This window comes from Balaenoptera borealis (assembly GCF_965194805.1).
Source record: "Balaenoptera borealis genome assembly, chromosome: 2".
In the NCBI taxonomy this organism is placed as follows: Eukaryota; Metazoa; Chordata; class Mammalia; order Artiodactyla; family Balaenopteridae; genus Balaenoptera; species Balaenoptera borealis.
In genome coordinates, this window is record NC_138867.1 from 114,987,973 (window position 1) to 115,005,568 (window position 17,596).

General features: G+C 40.7%; 1 pseudogene across 1 annotated transcript in view; it reads left to right on the forward strand.

Moving 5' to 3' along the window:
* LOC309623487 (small ribosomal subunit protein uS2 pseudogene) overlaps positions 1 to 17,596 on the forward strand; it is a 30,620-nt pseudogene that overhangs the window by 3,209 nt on the left and 9,815 nt on the right. The gene's annotated exons all lie outside the window — the stretch shown is intronic.

Sequence of the window (17,596 nt, forward strand, 5' to 3'; positions counted from 1 at the left end):
ACTTTCGGATGTTAACTCTGGTATTTTCTGTTTTTGTAATCTTTTTAGTGCTCTATTAGATTTTTCACTTATTGATTTTTTTTTTATTGCGCATATTCCTAGAAGATGATCCCAGATTTTTGCTAACAAAGTAGTGATGTTGTGCATTTTGCCCACATTTTCTCTTTGGTGAAACTTGTAGGAAAGTTGTATAGTTGATTATTTTCAGAGAATCAAGTTATGCTTTTATTTATCAATACTGTGTATGATTTTTCTTATTCTAATTTAGCATTTTTGCTATATTATAAATTATTATTGCCTTAATTAATTCCTTCTTACCTGATTTAGATTATTTTATTGTTCCTCTGCTAGCTCCTTAAGTCACATGTTTGCTTCATTTTTAAAACAGATAGTAGCTCCAGTTATTGAGTACACTATTACATGTATTATCTCACTGAATCCTCATAACACCCCATAAGGCCTCATAAGAAGTCTTTAGCATAGTGTTTATGAGTGCAGACTCGAGCTACAGTTGCTGCCATTTGTAACTTGTGCATGTGACTTCTCTGTGCTCCTATTTCTTCACCTGTAAAATGGGATAATCATATAATCTACATTATAGGCCTGTTAAGGGAGATAAATAAATTCATACACATAAAGCCCCTAGAACCGTGTCTGGCACATATTTTGCACCATGGAAGTAGTTGATATTATTATTTAAAGATGAGGAATTGAAGCTTTATAAAGTTAAGTAACTCGCCCAGGATCACATAGTTATTACTAGATAAGAAGCCAGTCTTTTGAACACAGCAGCCTTGTGTAGATTTTGGGGTGTGGTTTGCTTGTTCTCATTAATTTCTTTTTTTTTTTTTTTTTAAAGGAATTCCTTTATTTTTAAATTTTTATTTATTTATTTATTATTTTTGGCTGTGTTGGGTCTTCGTTTCTGTGCGAGGGCTTTCTCTAGCTGCGGCAAGTGGGGGCACTCTTCATCGCGGTGCGCGGGCCTCTCACTATCGCGGCCTCTCTTGTTACGGAGCCCAAGCTCCAGACGCGCAGGCTCAGTAGATGTGGCTCACGGGCCTAGTTGCTCCGCAGCATGTGGGATCCTCCCAGACCAGGGCTCGAACCCGTGTCCCCTGCATTGGCAGGCAGACTCTCAACCACTGCGCCACCAGGGAAGCCCTCTCATTAATTTCTTAATAGTCTATAATTTAAGTTTTGTTTTCTTACTTCATGAAGTTTCTATTGGTTTCTTCCTCTGAATGAAACCTTTTTGTTTCTTCCTATCCACGTGATCTTCATCCTTGGAACTCAGAAATTTCACCAGAATTTGTCTAGTTGTGGCTATTCTTTTTACTCCTGACCAGCAAATAGCCCATTTGATTTTAAGATCATAATCTTTCTTCCAATTAAAATCTTTTCTTTTAGTTTTTTGATCATCAATCTTCATTTTTGTCCTCCTATAATTCCTATTGTACATATTTTGAAATGTCTTAAACTTATTTTTCATGCCTTTGTTTTTCCCTTAAATTTCTTACCATTGTTTTTACTCCTGATTTCTGGGGGAACTTTTGGATTGGGTCCTTTAATTCCCAATTCAATTATTTGCAGAATCCAATCTGTTGTTTAACTGCCTCTATTGAGGGTTTTTTCCCCACCAATGAATATTTTAACTTAAAATTTTCAACGTGCATTCCAAATAGTATGTAATAAGCTCATGAAGCCCATCATGCACCATTTTTATAAAAATGATTAATTAAGAATTCCACCAAAGCTTTTATTTCCATTAAAGGTTCTTTGACCCTGGATACAGCCATCCAACTTCTCTTTCTCCGAAATCTGATACCCACTGTCAGACCCTAAACCAATTTATTTGGTTCAGGCTCACTCTCCCCCATACCTTACTTCAGCATCTTTCCATCTTCTTTTTTGATCTTTAATAAAGTTTTAATTTTAGAACAGTTTAAGGTTTACAACACAGTTGTGAATATAGTACAGAAAGTTCTCATATATCCCACATCTAGTTTCCCCAGCTATTAACCTCCTACATTTGTTACTTATGTACATGGTACATTTGTTACAATTGATGAACCAATATTGATACATTATTATTAACTGAAGTCCTTACATTATTCAGATTTTCTTAGTTTTTCCTTTATGTCCTTGTTCTGTTCCAGGATCCCATCCAGGACACCACATTATGTTTAGTCGTTATGTCTCTTTAGGCTCTCCTTGGCTGTGACAATTCCTCAGACTTTCCTTGTTTTTGATGACCTTGACAGTTTTGAGGAGTACTGGTCAAGCATTTTGTAGAGAATGTCCCTCAGTTGAGATTTGCCTGATGGTTTTCTCATGATTAAACTGAGGTTGTGTGTTTTGGGAGGAAGACCACAGAAGTCAAGTGCTATTTTTGTCACATCATATCAAAGGTACATACATCAACATGACTTATCCCTACTGATGTTGACCTTGATCATCTGGCTGAGGTAACATTTGTCAGGTTTCTTACTGTTGATTATTCTTTTCTCCTTTTTCCGTACTGTACTCTGTAGAAGGAAGTCACCATACATAGCCCACACATAAGGAGCAGGGAGCTATGTTCCATTTTCTTGAGGGCTGAGTATCTACATAAATTATTTGGGATTCTTTTGCGTGGGAGATTTGCCTCCTCATTTATTTATATCAGTATGGACTCATGAATATTTACTTTACACTTTGGGTTACAATCCAATACTGCCTTGTTTATTTTGTTGCTCAAATTGTTCCAGCTTTAGCCACTTTGGAGATGTTTAAATTGTCTTCTGTGTCCCTTTTGACCCTATCATTGTGGCTTTTTTTATTTTTTGAGCACTGTATTACTTTCTGGTACCAGAAGATATTCCAGGCTCACCTTGTCTATTTGCTTCCCCAGTCCTAGAATCAGCCATTTCTCCAAAGAGTGCGGATTCCTTTTATTGGGGAATGGTATTAGAAAGCAAGATGGAAGCTAGCTGTGTTCATTGCTGCTGGGGTTTTGTTTTTTTTCTTTTCAGTTGTGCAATTGTATTTTTTATCTTCAAGAATTGTTACATATTATTTGCTTTCCTAACAGCCTGCTCTTGCTTTATTGATACAATGTAAGAATAAGAATTGTTAAAAATATATACACAGGAAGTAGGGGAGAGAGAAGCTCTTTTATTAAGCGCTTTTCATTCAGTATTATTTACTCTGAATGTTCCATTAAACCGCTGAGTACTTTTATATATTTGGTAATTTTTTGCTCTGCTGATGCATATGGACAGCTGTTCAGAAAGATAATCAGGATGGGCAGCTGAGATGGGTCCCAACAGAGACTATGTAAGCCAATGCAATTTCTTTCAGTCCTTAACAAACATAGAAGACAAATTTAGATGTATAATTTTTCTTTAGCAGTTTAGAGATTGAATAGTTTATTCAGGACAGGGATGGTGCTGAAAGCAGTGCTAAGCTGCTTGGGTGGAATTTCATGTTAGCTCAAGAGCAAGGTCTCCTTCTTGTCTTGGAAGTTGGACATCAGCTAGCACAGAGCCTCCCTCTAGGTGACATCTTGGCCATCACAGAGTCTTCCTCCACCCAGAGGACAAGCCCTGTCCTCAGCAGCCTCAAGGATGCAGATTTTAAGCAAGGTTACTGGATTCCACTCCCCTTGGTCTCTAGCACCTGCTCTAGGTACTTTAGGTAAAAGACTCAAAACAAAAAAATATTGAACTTTGTCTCTGCTCACTCCTTTTTTTTTTAAACATCTTTATTGGAGTATAATTGCTTTACAATGGTGTGTTAGTTTCTGCTTTATAACAAAGTGAATCAGTTATATATCCCCATATCTCCTCCCTCTTGCATCTCCCTCCCACCCTCCCTATCCCACCCCTCTAGGTGGTCACAAAGCACGGAGCTGATCTCCCTGTGCTATGCGGCTGCTTCCTGCCAGCTATCTGTTTTACATTTGGTAGTGTGTATGTGTCCATGCCACTCTCTCACTTCATCCCAGCTTACCCTTCCCCCTCCCCGTGTCCTCAAGTCCATTCTCTACATCTGCGTCTCTATTCTTGTCCTGCCCATAGGTTCGTCAGAACCTTTTTTTTTTTTTTTTAGATTCCATATATATGTGTTAGCATACGGTATTTGTTTTTCTCTTTCCGACTTACTTCACTCTGTATGACAGACTCTAGGTCCATCCACCTCACTACAAATAACTCAATTTCGTTTCTTTTTATGGCTGAGTAATATTCCATTGTATATATGTGCCACATCTTCTTTATCCATTCATCTGTCGATGGACACTTAGGTTGCTTCCATGTCCTGGCTATTGTAAACAGAGCTGCAATGAACATTGTGGTACATGACTCTTTTTGAATTACGGTTTTCTCAGGGTATATGCCCAGTAGTGTGATTGTTGGGTCGTATGGTAGTTCTATATTTAGTTTTTTAAGTAACCTCCATACTGTTCTCCATAGTGGCTGTATCAATTTACATTCCCACCAACAGTCTGCCCGCTCCTTTTATAGTAACCTGCTCTATCTCTAGCTCCCTGAGGGGGTAACAATGGCCCTGCTCCTCCTCCACGGCTAGTGACAGGTCCTAGAAACCCAGCCCAGCTTAGAGGGCAGGTTTCTCGCTACCCACCCCACAACCCACTGGATTACTTAGACCTCCAGTGTCACTAAGCTAGTGAGAGGCAGAGCCAGGATTCAACCCATGCTCTTTGTATTATCTCATTCTGTCTCTCAGGTTGACCATTAAAGTAAACAATTCAAACTCAATCACTGTTTGTATTGTTCTTTCCATAGTCTAGATAGTATTAACTTGATTAAACAGGTAAAATGGAATAGAGGAACTTAATAAAACTACTGTGGCCACAGTCACAGTTACAAGTGAAGGTCAGGGTAGGGGTAGCAGGCACCATGAACTCAGAGCAATGGTGGGGAGAAGCATCAGGCCACAGGCACCATGCACATCCTAGGGGTTTATTTCACGGCTCCTTTTGGTGGAAAAAAAGGCACCATCTCTGGCTACATTTCTGCTGTTTCCAGAACGCCTGGGACACCAAGCATGGGAACCAGCAGAGGCCTCACCCACAAAACCATGTGCTTTAGTGTCTGCCTAAAAGAATGAAAGACTAATGTGTTTTCCAAGTTGATTTCAGAAAAAAAGATAAGCAAAGCAAAGAAAGTCCCCTTGCTCTTCATGACGCTGCATAAGAGGCAGACTGGAGATCCTGTGCAGTACCTCTAAAAGTTCTCAGTAACGGCGGGGGATCTCCAATAGCCAGTGTTCACTTCAGTCATCCTGGTGGGGTTTCAGTTTGGCTCAAAGAGTGCAGAAATTGTTGAATAGAGTATCATCTTAGTTAACAATGGTTACACGATTTTATGAAGTTTTGCTACTAATGGTCCTTTTAGATAAGGTATTTGTTTTATTCATTCCAACTTGTCCTTATTATCCGTCTAAGGAAGCATTGGGGGTCTGAGGTAGGGTCAGGGTCAGTATCAGACTGTGGGTAGGGTCTTTTTAATAGGCTTGTCCCCCTGGGAATGTTTGATTCAGTTGCACACTCCCTTTTTCTGGAAGCCTGCTCCTCTTGTGGCCCCAGTGACAGCACATGCTCTTAACTTTCTTCTACCTCATGCACTACCTCTCAGTGTCCTTTGCTGGCTCCTGGCCCCGTCCAGCCTCTCTGTACTAGATTGCCCCAGCACTTGGTTCTGGGCTCTCAGCGCTTTTCTACATGACTTAGATACTCTCCTTCATTCCTGGCTTTACCCCATCCACATGCTGGTTTCTCTCAGTTGTATCTCCAGCACTGGCAGTTTCAGTGAGCTCTACACTTGTGTTACAAGTGTAATATATTTAAATATGTGTAGATTGCATTTCCCTCTGAATAATCATTTCACCATTTCCCATAATCCCTTGGCCGTAGCAATGTGACTGGAAAGAATTTTTGTATCCTTCAATTATATTAGAATTCTGTATATAGGGAGAAGATTCTCCTTGCCCCCACCCCATTTCTGCTGTCTGGGCTGTGATGCTTGCTTCCCAGGGCAGGAGAAGAATGGAACAGGATGAATGAAAGTTGGAAGCCCACCTCTTCTGGTACCAAGGGCTTGTTGGGAAAAGAAGGTGGGGCAGAAGAGGCAGACAATGAGAGTTTTTGTTCAGTCTACTTTGGAAGCTAAGAGAGGAGATCGTCTCCCATCTGGGCCCGATGCCAGCTTGGGTGATGGGAGGCAGATGGTGGACAAACATATCAGAGTAAAATCAGTGGTATGGCATGGTCAGGCAGAGACAGGGCTGGGTGGTCACTCTCTAAAGCTATCCTCAGTTCCCATGTGATGAGGATGGGACTCAGAAATGCCCAAATGTTCCCAAAGTGTCCGTGGACCATGGCTGGGTAGAGAGCTAGTAAACATTCATAGGGCCACAGTGTGGTTCAGGTCAGGAGCTGGGTGGAGAATATGGCAGGCACCCAGAGGGCTGTACAGGGCCAGCTGACAAGAGGCTGAATCACGCAGGGAGTCCCAGAGCCTTAACCGAGCTCTCACCAGCCATAGGCTGCCAGTTTCAGCAGTGAACACCAGCAGGACAAGCAGTGGCCAGGGCCATGCAAACAAGGTGCACTGCTGCAGAGTCCGGAGGTGGTAGAGGGCACCAAAAGGAGCAAAGACCCCTGCCAGGCGCTGCTGGGAGTGCACCACGGGTGCCCAGCATCTTGGGGGAGAGAGGAGTGATGGGATGGAAATCCGAGAGATGGAACCTGTTTAAATTCTTCCCTCGGTTGAAGAATAGCAGACCGGGCTGACTCTAGCTCTCTTCCTCCACCTGTCCCCATCCCTCAGTGGGTCAGGAATCTTGAGGAAGATGTTAAGAGGCTATGATCTCTTCACACTTCTGAGTTATACTTAATAGAGTCAAAAATTTCCTCAACTCATGTGTCTGACTGTTTGACACCTAACATGCATCTTAGGCTAACTTTGCCGAAATTGAATTCTTGACCCCTCTCCTAAAAATAAGCTGGCCCACTCCCCGATTTCCCTCCCTCAGTCAGTGACAGCACCGTACCCCATGGGTTTAAGGATCAGCATTGACTTCTCCTTTCCCCTCGCCTCTCACATCTAATCCATCAGTAAGTCCTGCCAGCTCTTCATCCAGGCATATCCTAAACCCACTTCTTTCTTTCTCCACCATAACTATTATCCCTACAAAGATTATTTCAATATCTTGCCCCCTGTTCTCACTCCTGAGGCTGCTTCCTACCCATATGGTGCATTACGTGTGATAGAAAAATATATGCCTTTCTCCAGGCGAACGTAGGCCCATGCTGGACACAGGGCTTGGTGAGTGGTGCAAAAGCTGGATTTCAAGCCCACTCACCTACTCTGCCTGCCTTCCTTGCGTAGGATCCAACCTACATAAACAGAACCAGCACCCCTCCTCACTCCTAAGCTTCTCCCTATGATCCATTACCCACCAGCTGCCAGAGGGATCTTTTAAAAACATGAATCGGATATCACTGCCCTGGAAGACCCTCACTGTCTTCCCCAAACCCTTAGCACAGAGTTTCAGCTGCCCGCACCACCTGCTACCCCGTGACCCACGGTGTCCTGCATGCTGGGACCCCTGCTTCCTTCTTCAGCCTATCACGCTCACTCATGGTCACTCTCTCTCTTTCCCTCCTACACGATGCCAGTCCATCCTTTGTGCTCCTGATGTTCCCTCATGCTGGGAAATGCAGGCCGGCTCCTTGTCATCCATGTTCAAGCTCAAATGTCACCTCCTCAGTAAGGATTTTTCTAAATGCCCCTATTCATACCGCCCTCCTCCCACACCCTTTATCATATTACCTGTTTTGTTTTCTTGAGAGCATTTACCAACCTCTAAAATCATCTTTTTAATGAAAACATTTCCTCTCTCTCTCTCAATAAAAGTTCCAAAAGCAGGGACCATTTCTGTCTGGTCCACCTCTGTTTTCAGAGTCTTGAACAATGAATAGCACATATTTGTTGAATGAACACTTGAATTAAAGAATGAATGGTGAAGATGCATGTGGTGCTATTGTAGGTGTTTCATAAAAAGACTGCACTGCTGACCGGCAAAGTCAAGTCTTTAGTGTTTCTCTGAGAGACAGTGACGTGGCCCTCGACACACGCAGAGGGAAGAATAAGCACAAGAAACCAGTGAGCAGTTTGCTGGACAGTGAACCGTACACTCATAAGTTTTTCAATAATAAATGACATGGCAAGTTGATATCAGTGCCATTGGCGAATCTTAACAAAAGTCATGCTTATATAAAGTTTTATCAGTATTTCAAAAGTTCAGAAATAATTATTATAATGTACTCTACATGGAATATAAAACCATTGATGGAAACTATTGATGTCTAGATTACCATATGAGTTAAGGCAAAGATTTCTTACCTAAAGAAAAACTTATTTTAACAAATAATTCACATAGTATATTCTATTTTGCTAATTTGATGAGGGTGAGAGTGAAATCTCCCCACCCCTTCCTTTTTATAATGTCTAAATTATATAACATGGTAAAGGATGCCCTTCAGTTCTGTGTTTATGATATTAAGGAATCTTTTGGGGTGTTGTCTTTCATTACTGAATTTAAAACTAGAAAAGAGCAAGTTTGAAAGTGTCTGGGTACTTTTACAAAGCCATGCAAAACATATTCTCCTGATGACCATCTTACTTTCTGACTCTGAAACTTATATTTTTACCTTTTGTCTTCATCCTGGTTGTGGTTTAAAAAGTCTGATCACAAAGAATGATAATAACACATACTAAACAATAATTCAAATAGAATAATCTTAAAATCTATTCATCATCAAGTGCTCAAGTTTTCTAAAACATTATTCATTGTGTTACTAAATCCAGGAACCGCCCATTTTCACACAGTTTATTCTACAGCCCTTGTAAATGAATATTACTACTTGTGACTGAGACCTGTCGTAACCAGTTCATGGAACTACTACAATTAGGGCATTTATCAAGAGTCACCATCTTCTGTTACGTTATTTGTTCCTAATGTTCAGTCCTCCAAAGATGGGCTTGTCGTCTGAGGCTCTGACTTGAGGTTTCTCTTCTCACGGTTTCTTCTGTTCAATTTAGGAGAAGCAGTAGTGGCATAGCAGACTAGGTTTCATGGCATTTATTGAGATTACTGTAAGATACTAGTTATTAATATACGCTCTGTTGAACAGTAGAAAAAACAATTGATTTTTACTTGAAACCCACTCTACTTTTCTTCTTCTTTCCTCTTTCTCCCCCTTATTACCTGCTTTCCTCCCTCCCTCCCTCCCTCCCTTCCTTCCTTTCTTCCTTCCTTCCTGTGTATACTGAGTTTCAACTATGCATTGAACCCAGTGTGAAGTAACTACACATGAACACATTTATAAAAGACCTTATTCTGTGCCTGGAACACAGTAGATGTTCCATTGGCAAAAGAATAGAATCAAGTACATGGTTTCTACCTTTGATCCTGGCATGATCAAATCTTTTATTTGGAGTTACCTAGGCACAAATCAATTAGTTTAAATTCTCTTATTATATCATAGAATCTTTGGCAAATGATCCTTCATCTTTTGCTTAAATAAATGAATTTTGCCATGATGCAGTATGGTACGGAAAAAGACCTGTACTTTATTTAGAAAGTGTTGAATAATTAACAAGATAGAGTATATAAAGCACTGTGCAGTAGAAAATGTGTTGGAATGGAAATCAACAGATCTGATTTCAAGTCCAAATTTTGTCCCCAGTGTGCTGTGTAACCTTGAGTCTATCACTCCCTCTGTGTGAACCTCACTTTCCCCATTTGAAAAATTAGAGGATGTGTTACTCAGGATTCTTTTAATCAAAAATGACAGAAATCCAGCTAAAACTAATTCAGGCAAAAAAGAGAATTTTTCAAGTCAGACATCTTCAGGCATGGCTGAATCTGGGAATCAGACAGCATTGTTGGAACACTGTCCTTCTCTCTGCTCTGCTTATCTCTGTGTTGGCCTTACCTCTCCTCCTGCAGATGGACTTCCACTATGAGCTCAAAGGAAGGAGCCACTGTAACCTCACGTTTGCACCATCCCAACTTATTAACTAGAGGAAAGGACTCCTATTTCCCAAGATCTGTATACCAATCTGAGGAAATCTGAGAATGGTCTGCTTTGGTCACATGGCTATCCTTTGGCCCTATCTCTGTTGCTAAGGGGAGTAGGTACTATCCTTGTTTGCGTACAGATCACATGTCTACCACTGAAATTGGTTTTGGGGAGGGATCTTCTTGGTTGCCACCTGGTGTCCATTTTCTGGCCACAGAAAAGAGCTGGAAAGACTTGGGGTGGTACAAGTGTGCTCTCAGCCTTCCCAGGCAATCTCTTTCTCCAAGCCTCTGATAGATGAGGAGACACTGAACCAGAGAGACATTTCTCCTTTAAAGTAAACTATGGCGCATTTGCTTTGCTCTTTTCTCTGCCCTGTCCTAGTGGATGGTAGTAAGTTTGGTTGCTTACTAGGAGGGTTTCTATTTCCCAAAGAGATGAGGTACTCGCCAAAAGTGAAATGGCTAGATTACGATGAAGTCTGGGCTAAAACTCATACCTACCTTCTCCCGTCCAGTGTCCTCTCCACACCACCATGCTTTTTCTTTGCTCAAGCAGGTAATACTGATTTACCACTTGTTGCCTGAGGTCATGGGCTACTCTAGTTTGGAGGCAGATGACAAGTTAATTCCTCCTGGGCCCAACTTGAAAGTCTTCTTATTAGTTTATATGATTTGCATTCCTAGAACACAGGCATTTTTGGAGCATCCTGGTTGACAAGCTCAATCAAATATCACTGCCTCTGACTAAGATGTATAGAATGAATGACTATGTTGAATTATAGGACCTTTTGCAAGAAATGCAATCAGTCATTTCCAAGCACACACAAAAGCAAGACATGGAATGTGCACTGAGGGGCTCAGAGGACAGCAGTTAACGTTTAGGAACCTCAATTTCCTCACCTATAAAATGGGAGAGTTACACTAAGTGGCTTCTAAGGTCCTCCAGAAGTCTATGAATATATGATTCATGGCCTGTTGGAGTCTCTTTCAGACTTTAGACCCATGGGGCAGAGTTTATTTTAATAAGTAGAGCAGCTATGTGCTGGAGATGCTTGGGGTGCAGGGGTTGTGAGTGTTTGGCCTACTTGACTCTATCTCCAGGGCATTGGCAGTCAAAGTCCTGCCCCCAAACACAGAGGCCTGGCTTGTTGATTCCTGAAATGTCACCACTGGCACTTCATTCATTTTATTTCTGGCTTTGATCTCTCCAAAAGTGCATATAACAACTTTGGAAGAGGCAGCTTATTTAAGCTGTAATCAGAGGTTTCCTGTGTGCTAGTTTTGAAAGTAAGAAGAGTGAGGGTTCCGGGCATGAGAAGAGGGGATTTAAGGTGATGAGGGGCATGCCATTAGGAGACCAGGGCACCAAAGCCACACTCTAAACATTTGACAGCTTTGTAGGGGCTCAGTCTCATAAAGGACACTTGTCTTTAGATTTTAAGTGTGGTCAACACAGAGCGTATGTGTCACTCACACTTTGACCTCAGGAAAACACTTGTGGTTAAGAAAAAAGTGCTAAGAGTGAACCCCTCTTCCTTCGTCAAGCCTTCTCTGAGCAATCTGCTCAACTGCGATGTGGTAAGAAGACAGGAAGAACCAAGTGAAGTTAACTGAGGTCACTGGCTGGCCCAAGGTCGCCATGGCACTCTGTTGATAGTCAACACCTCATTTCACTTTTTTCTCATGCTAATAAGCAAGGCAACAATAGACTTTCTAAGGCTTAAATGACATATTGTAAATGTCAGCCTGCTGCTTGGGCTCCTCTTTCATTTTCTGTTCTATTACAAAGGTGTCAAAAGCCAGTGAGATTTTGAATCCATTAGGCCTTCTACTGCTACCTGATGTTTAAAGTGATGTATAAGTACACGTAATTATGGTACTCTTTTTTTAAAACACATTTTAAGATGTTCAAATGAAAGGTATTATTTAATACTTAATTTCTGAAAAATATAAAATGTGTAATGATTATATGCTGTCCTTAGCCTAAAATGAGAAGTTCTGTCTGTAATTCTGTCTTAGTATTTGTGCTGTTTTTTGTTGGAGTAGGGGTGGGGGAGTGGTAGTGACAGGTTATACCAACCTATCTATATATAGGCTTCCTCTGTCTATCCATCCATCTACCCGTCTTCTGTCTACTGGAACAATTTTGTGAGATGACAAGACATTCATTTACTCATGCCTTTACAATTATGCTTTGAGTAATTACTATGTGCCAGGCGCTATTCTAAGTAGTGAAGATACAGCAGTGAATAAAACAGGCGAAAATCCCTGCCTGCCTGGAGCTTACATTCCAGTGGGAGCAATCGATAAGCAGAACATATAGTATATTACACAGTGGTTAGTACTAAGGGGAAAATAAAGCAGGTGACATTTGAGTAAAGCCCTGAAGGAGAAGAGGGAGTAAGCCCTGTGGATGTCTATGGAAAGAGCATTCTAGATAGAGGGCAAAGTGAATAGCAAAGGCCCTGAGGCAAGAGTCTACTGGGAGGGTTTGAGGAATAGAGAGTAGAGTGAGGGACGGACTAAGGAGGAGGTAGTAGATGAAGTCAAAGGGATGGGGTGGCAGACAGCGGACTGCAGGGAGGCTTCTTAGGTCCTTATAAGGACTGCCTTTTACTCTGAGTGGAAGGACACCATTAGAGGGTTTCAAGCAGAGGAGTGACATCGCTGACCTGACATTCTCGTAGGAGTCCTCTGGCTACCGCATTAAGAAGGCATCGCAGCAGCAAGAGCAGAGTCAGGGAGGCCGTTAGGGGCCACCAAACACTCAGGAGAGATGGTGGTGGCTTGGATCAGGATTGTGGCAGTCAGCGTGAGGAGAGGTATTCAGATTCTGGACATGTTTTGAAGTTAGAGCTGAGATTTGCTGACAGATTTTACGGAAAGAAAAGAGAGAATTCTAAAGTTTTGGGCCTGAACTGAAAACATGGTGTTGCTATTTACTGAGATAGGAAAACAGCAAGAGAAGCAGGTTTTGAAGAAGAGGATCTAGAAGTCACTCCGGGTGCAAGTTTGAGATGACTATCGGAAATCCAAGTCCAAGAGAGAACTGGATATAAAAGTCTGGGGTTCAAGAGAGAGGGGAGGACCGGAGATCTAGACATGGGAGTCAATAACATGTAGATTGAACTTAAAGTCAGGAGAAGGGGTGACGTCACCAAGAGAATCAGCATAAATAGAGAAAAAAGTGCTCCCAGAACTGAGCCGGGGCAGAGGTCGAGGAGCTGGGAGAGGGGGCGGCCAAGGAGAGGAGTGGCCGTGTTAACGCAAGTTCACGTGCCCCACACACAGTGAGGCCAGACAAACTGAAACGTTGGAGTTTGGAGCAGAGAAAGGCTTATGGCAAGGCCATGCAAGGGGAGGAGGTGGCTCACGCCCTGAAAAGCCTCGAGCTCCCCGAAGGGTCAGCAAAGCATTTTTAAAGGCCAGGAGATGGGGGCTGGGGGTCACAGGTAAGTGATCAGTTTGTGCACAGTTCTCTCATTGGCTGCTGGTGAGGCAGCAGGGTGCTGTCACAGGGGTTAACATCATCAGTGCTTAGGCTCCAGGAGGCCTGGGGCTATGTGCTCATGGTCTCCAAGTAGTTCTTCCATTTGGTGGTGGTGGTGTGGGGTTTCACATCCACAAAACAACTCAGGAAATTTGCATCAAATACTGTTATCTAGGCACTTCAGAGAGGAGCTAAAGCAGAGGATATAGGGGAAGGCCTGTCCCAGGAAGGCCCCATAGGGTCCTGCTCGGTTACAGCCAGAGGAACCAAGGGAAAACCAGAGACTGCATCCATAGTCTTTGCCATGGAATAGGACATAATTAAATAGTGTACTCAAAACATCATTATACGTTATTGTTCTATATTTAGAAAAGTGTCTGTGATTTGGGCTGGTAGTAGGACAAACCAAAGCTAAAAGAACAGGCTAATGTGATGTCTTCTGGTTAGAGAAAGGTGATGCCTTCCCATCATTTTTCCTGCTTTACAAGAGGCTGCATACCAAAGTTTAAAATTTGAAGCATTTGTTTTAAAAACTATTTGGGGATTTTTTTTTTCTGCATAATTCAGGAGTAAAGTCATTATAATTCTCAACATATTTCTATGGAATATTAGCCAAAAATTTTAAAATTAAATTTAGGCTATTTGAAAATAGGTTTTATACAACGTCCAGAATATAGGGCAATCTGAGTTTGTGAAAAGGAACTTTTACTCAAATCCTTTACCTTTCATGGATAATGTTCTAACTCTACGTTGAGAACATTTAGGAAAAGTGCTAGGGATGCCATGAATATTGCATAAGAAATGCTGTGATTTATAAATTAATGTTTTTAGCATAATTTTCTAGGTAGTTAATTCAAGGAAATGCAACTGAATTATACTCAGAAGTCAGTGAAGTAGTTGCACATCATCACCGTCACTTGTCAAAGGTAACCTATACATGGCATTCTACAAGCTTGATATTTGTTATTTTTTCTGGATTCAAAATGAAAACTGTTCCAAAGGGAAATACATCAATATAATAAGAGTTTGACTCGGTTCTCCTCTGAAGTACCCATACAATTTTTCTGCTAGAAAGAACGAGTCACTTTCAGGATATGACTCAACAGCAACTTGCTCTTAATGAAACACACTTCATTCAATAGTGGATGCTGTCATAATTTCCTTTCAAAGATTTGAAAAGTTCCCTAAAGGCAAGAAGGTGTGATCGATGTTGATAAAGGAATATGAGTAACAGAATTTTCTCTGAAGAGAAAACATCTTTTATTAAACATAAGGGCAAAAATGCTCAACAAGGATTTGAGGATCTAAAATATACTCTTTCACTATGATTTGACCCAAACTGAATACATATTCTGTGAATCACCATCAAGGGAAGAAAATAGCTCCAGTTCTCACACATGAGATCTGCTCCCCGCTTCTGGAGGAAAATCGTTCCCCCTAAGCCCAAAGCTTTGTGCCTTCTCAAAAGCCTGGACTCCTCCTCAAAGACCATCTTAGAGAGCACACCACGCCACGTGCTGGGTACGCATGTGGTCCGGAAAGTGGTTTCACTTAGATTTTTATTTGACATGTTTTGCACACCTCACCCCATTTTTATAAGGCTCAAATAAGAATACTCATTTGAAAGATTTAAAGATGTAACTCTCTCTCTAAGTGTTGAGCTTTATAATTTTACTCAACAGGGGGAGTCCACACAGGGAAATGTAAAAACCAGACATGCTGTGTTCTGTTTGAATGTCTACTGATGCAGTAGTTTAATCAATACCACCATCTAGGAGCCTTGGTAGTAGGTGTGTGATCAGCAGTGACGTGAGCAGTAGTGAACATCATTGTCGTGAGCATCTGGCTGTGTTGCACAGATGACTGTGTGGCTCAGTTTGTTCTTGCTCTGTTCTCTGTCCTGCACAGTTACCATCGGTGTTGAGTGACGAACTCTGTTGATGTCTATGAGCCTGTGTTTTCAGTGTCTCCTTATTACCTTGGTAACAAAGAGCTGCCCTATTTCTGTTTGGGTACTTGATTGGTGTGTTCGCTGCCAGTCTGCTGCTATGCTGTGGCATTTAAAATATTACTTCCCCTAAATATTATAGTATTTTTTTCTATTTCCTCTGACAATTGTTCTACTTTTATGATCTAATGTAATTGACTGGCAATATAGTATATCCCTTATGATAATGAATAATAATCATTTTTTTTAAAAAACCCTACTTTGGAGCATTTTCTTTCTAAAACCAGTAAGACAAATTAAACTATTATGTAGTTAATTTCCAATCTTAAGATGTGTTGTTTTTCAAAGATTTTAAATTAACATAGGAAAACATAATAAACAAGAAAATTTAATACATTGAAAGTGTTTACTGCTCTATATAAGGAAAATATTTCAGCGTTAAATTTTTCTTCTTGTTAAAAAAGCTAAGGGCTTCCCTGGTGGCGCAGTGGTTGAGAATCTGCCTGCCAATGCAGGGGACACGGGTTCGAGCCCTGGTCTGGGAAGATCCCACATGTCGCGGAGTGACTGGGCCCGTGAGCCACAACTACTGAGCCTGCGCGTCTGGAGCCTGTGCTCCGCAACAAGAGAGGCCGCGATAGTGAGAGGCCCGCGCACCGCGATGAAGAGTGGCCCCCGCTTGCCGCAACTAGAGAAAGCCCTAGCACAGAAACGAAGACCCAACATAGCAACCAATCAATCAATTAAATAAATAAATCTTTAAAAAAAAAAAATTTATAAAAAAGCTAAGACATTTTCATCCTTGCTAATGACTACTTTTTGAAATGCTCTAGAAATGGCTGATCACCAGGACAGCTATAAAACATGACCTACTAACCTACTTTTATCAAATGATTTGAAATGGCTGACCCTGTTTCTCTCTATAATCCCGGATTAGTGCCGACAATCAAATTAATAATATACATTTTGCCTTTCATAAATAGACTGCAGAAAATTATCTCCAAATTAACGAAGTATTTCTATGAAATGTTTAAACATAGCAATAAATTAGTTTCTCTTTAAAACAAAGTATATTTGCAGAATCATTTACTTGAGTTATAGCTTTTAAAACCAGGTAATCTACAAAGTTGAACATAATTCAAAGTTATACTTTATTTTAAAGACTTTGCATTATAAAAGCTTGACTAGAAAAGCATTAGTGAAAAGCAACAGGTTCAAAATCATTTTTCTTCTCTGTTTTAAGAAATGATAAGTTCAGATCCATGAGATGGTACAAAACAAGGCTACCTTGCACCAGATAGGACATGGTGTTTATGAAATCTTGAGCTCCATGCAATCCCCTTGATTTTATTCACTTTTCAAAACAGGATAGTGGCTTTGAATCAGTATTGTCAGTGATGACTAACCCTGACCCATTTAGAAATGCTCATTTCATAATTCCCTCTTTTTACAAGGGCTTCATACTGTGTTTGAATACAGTAAAAACAGCAGCAAGTTCTTCCACATTTAGGGACACACTAACAGGCATTTCTGATTTTAAAATTAAAAGCCTTAATTTTTACTTTACTAATTTTACCTTTACTAATTTCCTTTGGGGAAAGCTTAATCTAAAGGAATATGAAGTGAAATCAAAAAGTCTTAACCTAGTTAGAAAATAGCTTATATATCTTTTTAAATATTAAAAACCAAGTTCTTAAAAGGAGGGTAGGATAGATCTTCAGAGCATAATTATATTGATTTTAGGGTTCAACTGGGATAAACTGTAACAAAAACAACTTTTAGAGGGTCTTTTTATATAGGTTATGTGTTTGGCAAATGTGACATTGTTTTTTCCCATCACACTACCAAAAAAAAAGACTTTTTATTCAGTAGCAACTATTACTGATATAATTCAAATGTATTTTTCTTTCCAGTAGGATACAGAGACAATTTAATTGTAGAGTTCTGAAATGATATTGAATCAAATATGATTTAACCCCTGTGTAGTACAGACTTATCCTTACCTGAAGAGAGGTCTCATCTTCACCCTCAGCTCCCATAATGTGATCTCTAAGTCCTTGGAA